The sequence below is a fragment of the Gossypium arboreum genome, chromosome 4 (genome assembly GCF_025698485.1).
Source record: "Gossypium arboreum isolate Shixiya-1 chromosome 4, ASM2569848v2, whole genome shotgun sequence".
In the NCBI taxonomy this organism is placed as follows: Eukaryota; Viridiplantae; Streptophyta; class Magnoliopsida; order Malvales; family Malvaceae; genus Gossypium; species Gossypium arboreum.
The window spans coordinates 15,487,252-15,495,345 of record NC_069073.1 but is presented as its reverse complement, the minus strand read 5'-3'; positions in this window follow the sequence as shown (position 1 = coordinate 15,495,345).

The window sequence follows — 8,094 nt, the reverse complement described above, 5'->3', positions numbered from 1 at the left end:
TGTTATTTGAATATACACTTATTTTTTTAATTTGACTTTGTAGTTTCTTTGCTTAGGGCCTACAATTTCATTAGGAAATTTCTCTTTTCTTACTAAACACATGGTTGTTAGTTCCAAGCTCTATTTCATTAGGAAATTCCTTCGACCATTCCTTCACCATGACTTCTCTGGCATCTTAAGCATCTTACGACAATTTGACTAACTGTGCCAAATGATCCCATACAAATATTGAACCACAGGTATACATTCATGACTAAACAAAGCCTTCACAAAATTGTCCTCCTGCTACTGAATCTTTTTTTTCCATATCAACGGAGCACCAATATCCAGTCGGACTTTGATTCACATAAAAGTACTCAAATAATTTTGCTTACTACACCTATCGTAGTCTAAAAATTCGGTCAAAAAAACACTTTTATTTGTGAATGTGGCCTATTTCTCTAACTTCATTATTTTTATTCATTTTTATTAATTTGGTTCTACATGCAATGCATGTTGGGTTTCAATGAGCTAGAGAAGGAACCGATTGTACATGTATAATTAGGGCTTAAATAGTTTATAATTAATAGTTTCAGTTGTTCACCTATTAATTATAAAATTATTTAGTCAGAAAGTTATTCCAATATAATATCGTGATTAAGCTCTCTCTAATTACATACCATTATGAAAGCTACTTAATAAGTGCTCGTCCAATGGCTTTGTCATGAGTGTGTTACTCGCATAGGGTATCCTTAATATCTTTGGGATAAATTCATTCTCCCAGTATGATCCTATTTTATCTCATGGTAACCATTGCATCTTCCTTCATGAAAAGTCAATTACTATCATATAGTAATCAAATCATTTATCACAAATACATATGACTTGTGACCACTTTTACTTTTAATTTATCATGTAATATCAATGAGAGAATATCATTTACCCATTAGTTGGGCTAAGAATTCCACTATTGTGAATGATGCTACATACTCTGAAGTCCTATACCCAATACATCAGCTTTCAGTTCATTATCTATTTGAACTCAAGCTTTTACCTACATCAAAGTATACGAGTCACATATACATAGTCTATCATCCACTCAGAATTAAGGTATGCTACACTATGAATGTCACAAATGAATAGATTCATAAATGAATCTAGGATATATTCTACTAGGGTCCTGTCAGTCCAATAAATTACATCTATGTCTCTATCTTTTAGAAGTCATTCGTTCTGATGCTGAAGACAAGACATCTCCCAAATTAGACATGATGGACGAAAAATTAGTGTTTCAATCAATTTGCTTGTTTCTGATTAGGCTAAAGACATATTTAGATTATCTACTAATACAAGCTATTTTTCTATATTACTATCCGACCACGTAATATTGCTTAGTATTAGTCAATCGTTAGATAATCAATGAACCAATATTTTCTTTCATTTTACTTTTTGTGAAAAAAATCTTTAAGGACTATATAGAAGAAATATTAATGTAACCAATGGATATTTTATTAAATCAATTTGTTTGAAAAATACAAGTGTACAAAGACGAATATACTACATTTAGGGCACCGGATCCAATAGGATCATGATACTGTTGACTAAAGTTTTTGTTTCTTCAAGGGACTTGACTCTTCTGGTTGGCATGGTTTGGAAGTTGGGGATGTTTGGAAAGCTTTGGTTGTTTGAGAAGTTTGAGTCAATGGGAAGTTGTTGTTGGGATAAATCATTTTTTATTGATTTTGATGGTTGGAAGTGAGTCCACACTTATCACACAATTCTTGATAAAAAGAGGAGATTATGATAGTTTATGAAGATTCACCCAAAGGGCAGAGAGTTGTAGGAAGGTAAGGATGATTAGAATGTGGATGCCAAGAGACGATTAGAGAGGAGAGAAGAGAGTTGAGAGTTTAGTTTAAGGAGAAGATGTTTTTCCCCTTTTCTTGGTGCTAATAAACCTTTAAGGTGTTGCTTTTGATAATTCTTAAGGAGCCACTTGTCACCCATATATTGGTTTCAAACTTGGTGGAAATTAGCTAACTTATTGATGCCTTGTCACCGTAGGTATGGGTTGTCATGTTTGGGAAAAAATATGTGTATGTGTGGATGGCGAACATGTTGTCCATGTCAGGTATGTTGTCTTTATGATTCGAGCTCGCGAGTTCTTTTGCTCGCAAGATCTTAGGGAAGGTGATTCTCTTTGGTCAAAAGTGCTTTTACTAACAAGGTCGTGAACTTATGAGGTATACATATAACATAACTCTATTTTAAGTATTTATTAATTTAAATTTAAATAAAATAATAAAATTACATATTTAAGTAATATAACTTTATTTACTTTAAAATTTTGAAACTTTGAACAATTTTAAAGTTGACACATATTTATATGATAGGGCTCTTAAAAGGAGTTATGAAGAAGACTCTTTGTTAGTCATTTGTTAGAATTAAGTGACCCAAATTCTTATTTAAATAAAATACGATGGAAAATAAAATAAAAGTAAAATCCATATAGAACTAGACTTCTTTTATTTTATTTTAGAATAAGGTTTTAAACCTTATTAAACTCCATCTATTTTATATTGATTAGGATAAGGTGTTTCAATCCTACTAGAATATGGCTTTGCAAGCCTATAAATAGACATAGTTTATTCCTCTTGTATTTGAGTAAAATTTTTCGACATAGTGAATTTTCTTCTCCTCGCCTGTGGTTTTTTTTTCCGAAAGGGTTTCACGTAAAATTTATGTGTTCTTTATTTTTATTTATTTTATTCTATTTTATTTTTCACAAATTGGTATCGAGCTTAGGGTTATTCATCTCGATCACGGTAATGGCGTCTTTGAAGTATGAAATTCATTGTTGGATCGCAACACCGATTTGCGTTGTGGCAAATTAAGATGCAAGCGCTTCTTGCAGATGGATCTAGAGGATGCCCTGCTAGGATAGATAAGATGCCTTCGACATTAACAGATGAAGAGAAGAAGCGTAAGGATCGAAGGCATTAACACAATTACATCTGCATTTGTCCAACGAAATTTTGCAGGATGTGATGAAAGAGAAAACTACCATTGCATTATGGAAGAGGCTAGAACAAATATGTATGTCGAAAACTCTAACAAGCAAGTTGCATATGAAGCGTCGTCTTTATGCTCATCGTTTGGAGGAAGGTGCGTCAGACACGAACACTTAACAAAGTGTTTAAAGAAATTCTCTCAAACTTGGAGGCCATGGAGGTTCAAGATGATAAGGAAGATCTAGGGTTGATTCTACTTTGTTCGTTGCCCTGTCTTATTCAACCTTTAGAGACACGATTTTATATAGCCGCGAGTCTCTCACAGTTGATGAGGTTTATGATTCTTTAACCTCGTATGATAAGATGAAGCATCTTGTGGTTAAACCCAACTCTCGTGGAGAGGGTCTCATTGTTCGTGGGAGACAAGACCGAATGTTGATGATGATCGTGGTAGAACACAGAACGGAATCCTCGTGGTAAATCTAAGGGTAGATCGAAATCTTCAAACAGAGGTAAAACTTGCAACTTCGCAAGAAGAAAGGGCACATTAAATCTGAGTGCTATAAGCTACAAAATAAGATTAAAAGGAGGTCATGAATCAAAAGGGAAAACAAATTAAAATTCGGTGAAGTGATGTTGTAGAAGACTACAATGATGGTGAACTTCTAGTTGCTTCATCAATGATTCTAAAGTAAGCGAGTGGATACTTGATTCAGCTGCACCTTCCACATGAGTCCCAATCGGGATTGGTTTACAACTTATGAAACAATGTCTCAAGGTGTTGTTTTGATGGGAAATAATGCTTCATGTAAAATCGCAGTGTTGGAACAATTAAAGTTAAGATGTTTGATGGAGTTGTCGAACACTTAGTGACGTCGGCATGTTCCGAATTGAAAAGAAATTTAATTTCGTTGAGTACTCTTGATTCAAAAGGGCAGATACACACCGAAAGTGGGGTTTTAAAGATTTCAAAGGGTCCTTGTTGTGATGAAAGGGCAAAGAAAGATTGCCAAGTTATATGTTTTCTGAGGTTCTCATCATTCTCGGTGATGCAATTGTCGCTTCCTCTTCCTTGTCGATGATGATATTACTAAACTTTGGCATATGCGCCTAGGGCATATGAGTGAGAATGGCATGGCGAATTAAGCAAAGAGGACTTCTTAATGGGCAAGGAATTTGCAAACCGAATTTCGTGAGCACTGTGTTTTTGGAAGCAAAAGAGAGTTCGATTCACTAGAGGAATCCATAACACGAAGGAAACATTGGAGTATATCCATTACGATCCGTGGGGCCGTCCGAGTGCCTTCGAGAGGTGGAGCTAATTATATGCTAACCTTTATTGATGATTTTTCCGAGAAAAGTTTGGGCGTTCTTCCAAGCGTAAAAGCGATGTGTTTTCCACATTTAAGTCTTGGAAAATTATGATTGAAAAAGCAGACGGAAAATGCAGATAAAATACCTCCGTCAGCATAATGGCTTAGAGTTCTTCGATGAGTTTAATAGATTGTGCAAGTCGAAGGAATCATGAGACACTTGACGATTCGTCATACTCCACAAAAAAGCGGCGTTGCGAGCGAATGAACAGAACGATCATGGAGAAGGTTCGATGTATGTTGTCAAATGCCAACTTACGAAGTCATTTTGGGCGTACGACCTCTCGCATGTTTTTGATCAACCGATCTCCATCCGTTGCCATTGAGAAAAAGACTCCACAAGAGGTATGGTCCGTAATCCTGCTAATTATTCGATTTAAAGATTTTTGGGTGTCTGCGTATGCTCATGTTGATAATGGAAAATTAGAACCGAGATCTATTAAATGCGTTTTCTTGGTTATAAAGTGGTGTAAAAGGCTATAAGTTATGGTGTCCGAAAATAGAAAAGTTGTGATTAGCAGAGATGTTGTTTTTGATGAAACCGCTATGCTACCTAACTTATCTCTTAAAGACTCTTCCAATAAAGAAAACCAAAAGCGGTGGAGCATCGATTAATACGTAATCAACTCCTCAAGCCAAGACAAAATTGAGAATAGAGTTGCTTCTTCACCGCAATACTCTATCGCCAAAAACAGGACAAGAAGAGAAATTAAACCTCCAAAGAAGTATGCCGAGGTTGATCTAGTTGCTTATGCTTTAAATGTGGTGAAGATATAGATGCGAATCAAGAGCCATTTAATTATTCGAGAGGCGATTAGGCTGTGAAGACTCGAAAAGTGGATGTTTGCTATGCAAGAGGAGATGGAATCACTCCACAAAAAGCGAACATGGGATCTTGTAAAACTTCCTAAAGGTAAAAAGGCATTCGTTGTAAATGGGTGTTTAAAAGAAAGAAGGACTCCGGAGTTGAAGAACCGGATATAAAGCAAGGCTTGTTGCAAAGGGTTACATCAAATTCCGAGTGGACTTCACAGATGTGTTCTCTCCAGTTGTTAAGCATAGTTCGATTCGAGCTTTGCTTGGTATTGTGGCCATGCATGATTTGGAGCTTGAGCGGTTAGATGTAAAACGCATTTTGCATGGAGAACTTGAGGAAGATATTTACATGCAACAACCGAGGGTTTTATAGTCTCGAAAAAGAGGACTATGTTTGCTTGTTGAAAAAGTCCCTTTACGGTTTGAAACAATACCAAGACAAAGGTACAAGAGGTTTGATTCCTTTATGACTTCTCATGATTTCAAAAGAAGTAGTTTTGACAGTTGTGTCTACTTTAAGAAAAATAAGTGATGGTTCTTTTGTGTATCTACTTCTTTATGTTGATGACATGTTGATAGCAGCAAAAGATAAAAGAGAGATAAGAAAGGTTAAAGCCCAACTAAGTGAAGAATTTGAGATGAAAGATTTAGGACCAGCAAAGAAGATACTTGGTATGGAGATTCTCAGAGATAGAAAAGCAAGTAAATTGTACCTAAGTCGGAAGGGTACATTGAGAAAGTTTTTGCGAGTTCAATATGCAGAGTGCTAAGCTTCGTTAGTACTCCTTTAGCAGCCCATTTCGGACTTTCATCGGCCTTATCTCCTCAATCAGATAATGAGATTGAGTACATGTCACATGTTCCATACTCTAGTGCAGTAGGATCTCTCATGTATGCTATGGTTTGTTCACGTCCAGATTTATCATATGCGATCAAGTCAGCTTAGCGAGATACATGGCGAATCTCGGTAAAGAACACCGGAAAGCGATTCGATGGATTTTAAGATACTTACGAGGCACTACTAATGTTTGCTTACAGTTTGGAAGAACTAAAGATGGAGTTATAGGGTATGTTGATGCTGATTTTGCTGGAGACCTTGATAGAAGAAGATCTCTCACAGGTTACGTCTTTACAATCGGAGGTTGTGCAATTAGTTGGAAAGCCACTTTGCAAACTATGATCGCTTTGTCTACCAACAAGTGAGTACATGGTGATTAATGAGGCTTGTAAAGAAGCTATTTGGTTGAAGGGACTATTTAGTGAACTCAATGAAGACCTTCAAATCAACACGAGATTTTGTGACAATCAGTGCCATCTTTCTTACAAAAGATCAAATGTTTCATGAGAGAACAAAACACATTGATATTCGGTATCATTTTGTTCGTGATATTATTGCTCGTGGTGATATTGTTGTGAGCAAAATTAGCACTCATGAAAATCCTGCAGATATGATGACTAAGTCACTTCCTATAACCAAGTTTGAGCATTGCTTAGACTTGATTGGTGTTCATTGTTGAAGTTAAACCCTTAAGGGGTTTTTTTGGAAGAGGTGAAGAACTTGTTTATTGAAAGTTCGCGATGAAGAACTTGTTCATTGAGAATTTGTGTCAAGGTGGAGATTGTTAGAATTAAGTGACCCAAATTCTTATTTAAATAAAATACGATGGAAAATAAAATAAAAGTAAAATCCATATAGAACTAGACTTCTTTTATTTTATTTTAGAATAAGGTTTTTAAACCTTATTAAACTCCATCTATTTTATATTGATTAGGATAAGGTGTTTCAATCCTACTAGAATATGGCTTTGCAAGCCTATAAATAGACATAGTCTATTCCTCTTGTATTTGAGTAAAAATTTTTCGACATAGTGAATTTTCTTCTCCTCTGCCCGTGGTTTTTTTTTTCCCGAAAGGGTTTCCACGTAAAATTTATGTGTTCTTTATTTTTATTTATTTTATTCTATTTTATTTTTCACATCATTGATGCTTGACAATGAGATAAAATGAATAAGGTTGGTTTGGTTAGGGTCAAGTTGATGTTGTGGATGCCTTAGTTGCATAATAAATAGTTGACTCCTGGGTGTTTTCAATGTATATATTAAGCTTGGAGCAGAATCATTGAAATTGAAGATACCCATATGCCATGCAATGAAGATATTATAGTAATCTTTCTATTTCACAAATCTTTGAAGAATCAAAGAGACCGAATATATGTTGTTTGAGAAAAGATTGAGAAGGTTTCAGATTTTGATTTCTTTTAGTAAAAAAAACATAAACTGCTTTTAAATCAAAATTTAATAATTATTATTTGTGTCTAATCTATGGATGAAGTATTTTGATTAAAATCTTGACACATATTCCATATAGAATAAATTGTATGAATCTATTGTATATATCTTTTCTTTATTTAAATCAAGTCAATAAGTTAGTGTAAAAATTAATAGAGCCTGAATTCAAATAAAAAAATAATTGCTATTTCAAGAAATTAATTAATTATTCATTTAACAAATAATATTTGTTTTAATAACTCTCACATTACTTATAAGAAGAAATTATTGTCAACACACATTATAGCATCAACACTCCTGTAATTCGAGTCTAAACAATTTTTAAAAATAAAACGAATATTTAACTAATAAATCACAACTTAAAATTCATAACTTTAACATGATTTGAAGGAGAATATAACAACAAAAATAGAAAAGAATAAAGCGATCTTATATAATAAAGGAATTTGTGATTGGATAATAACATCAATTAATTAAGCAACCTCAACTTTTCCTTTAGGATTTCCCCGTTAGCAGCTATGAGTTAAATTAGATTAACATTAACTAATTGTTGGATTTCCTAAATATAAGTTGGTGTTTTTAAAAATTGGATTTTGTACTAAATTTAAATTAAAAATTTTACCTATA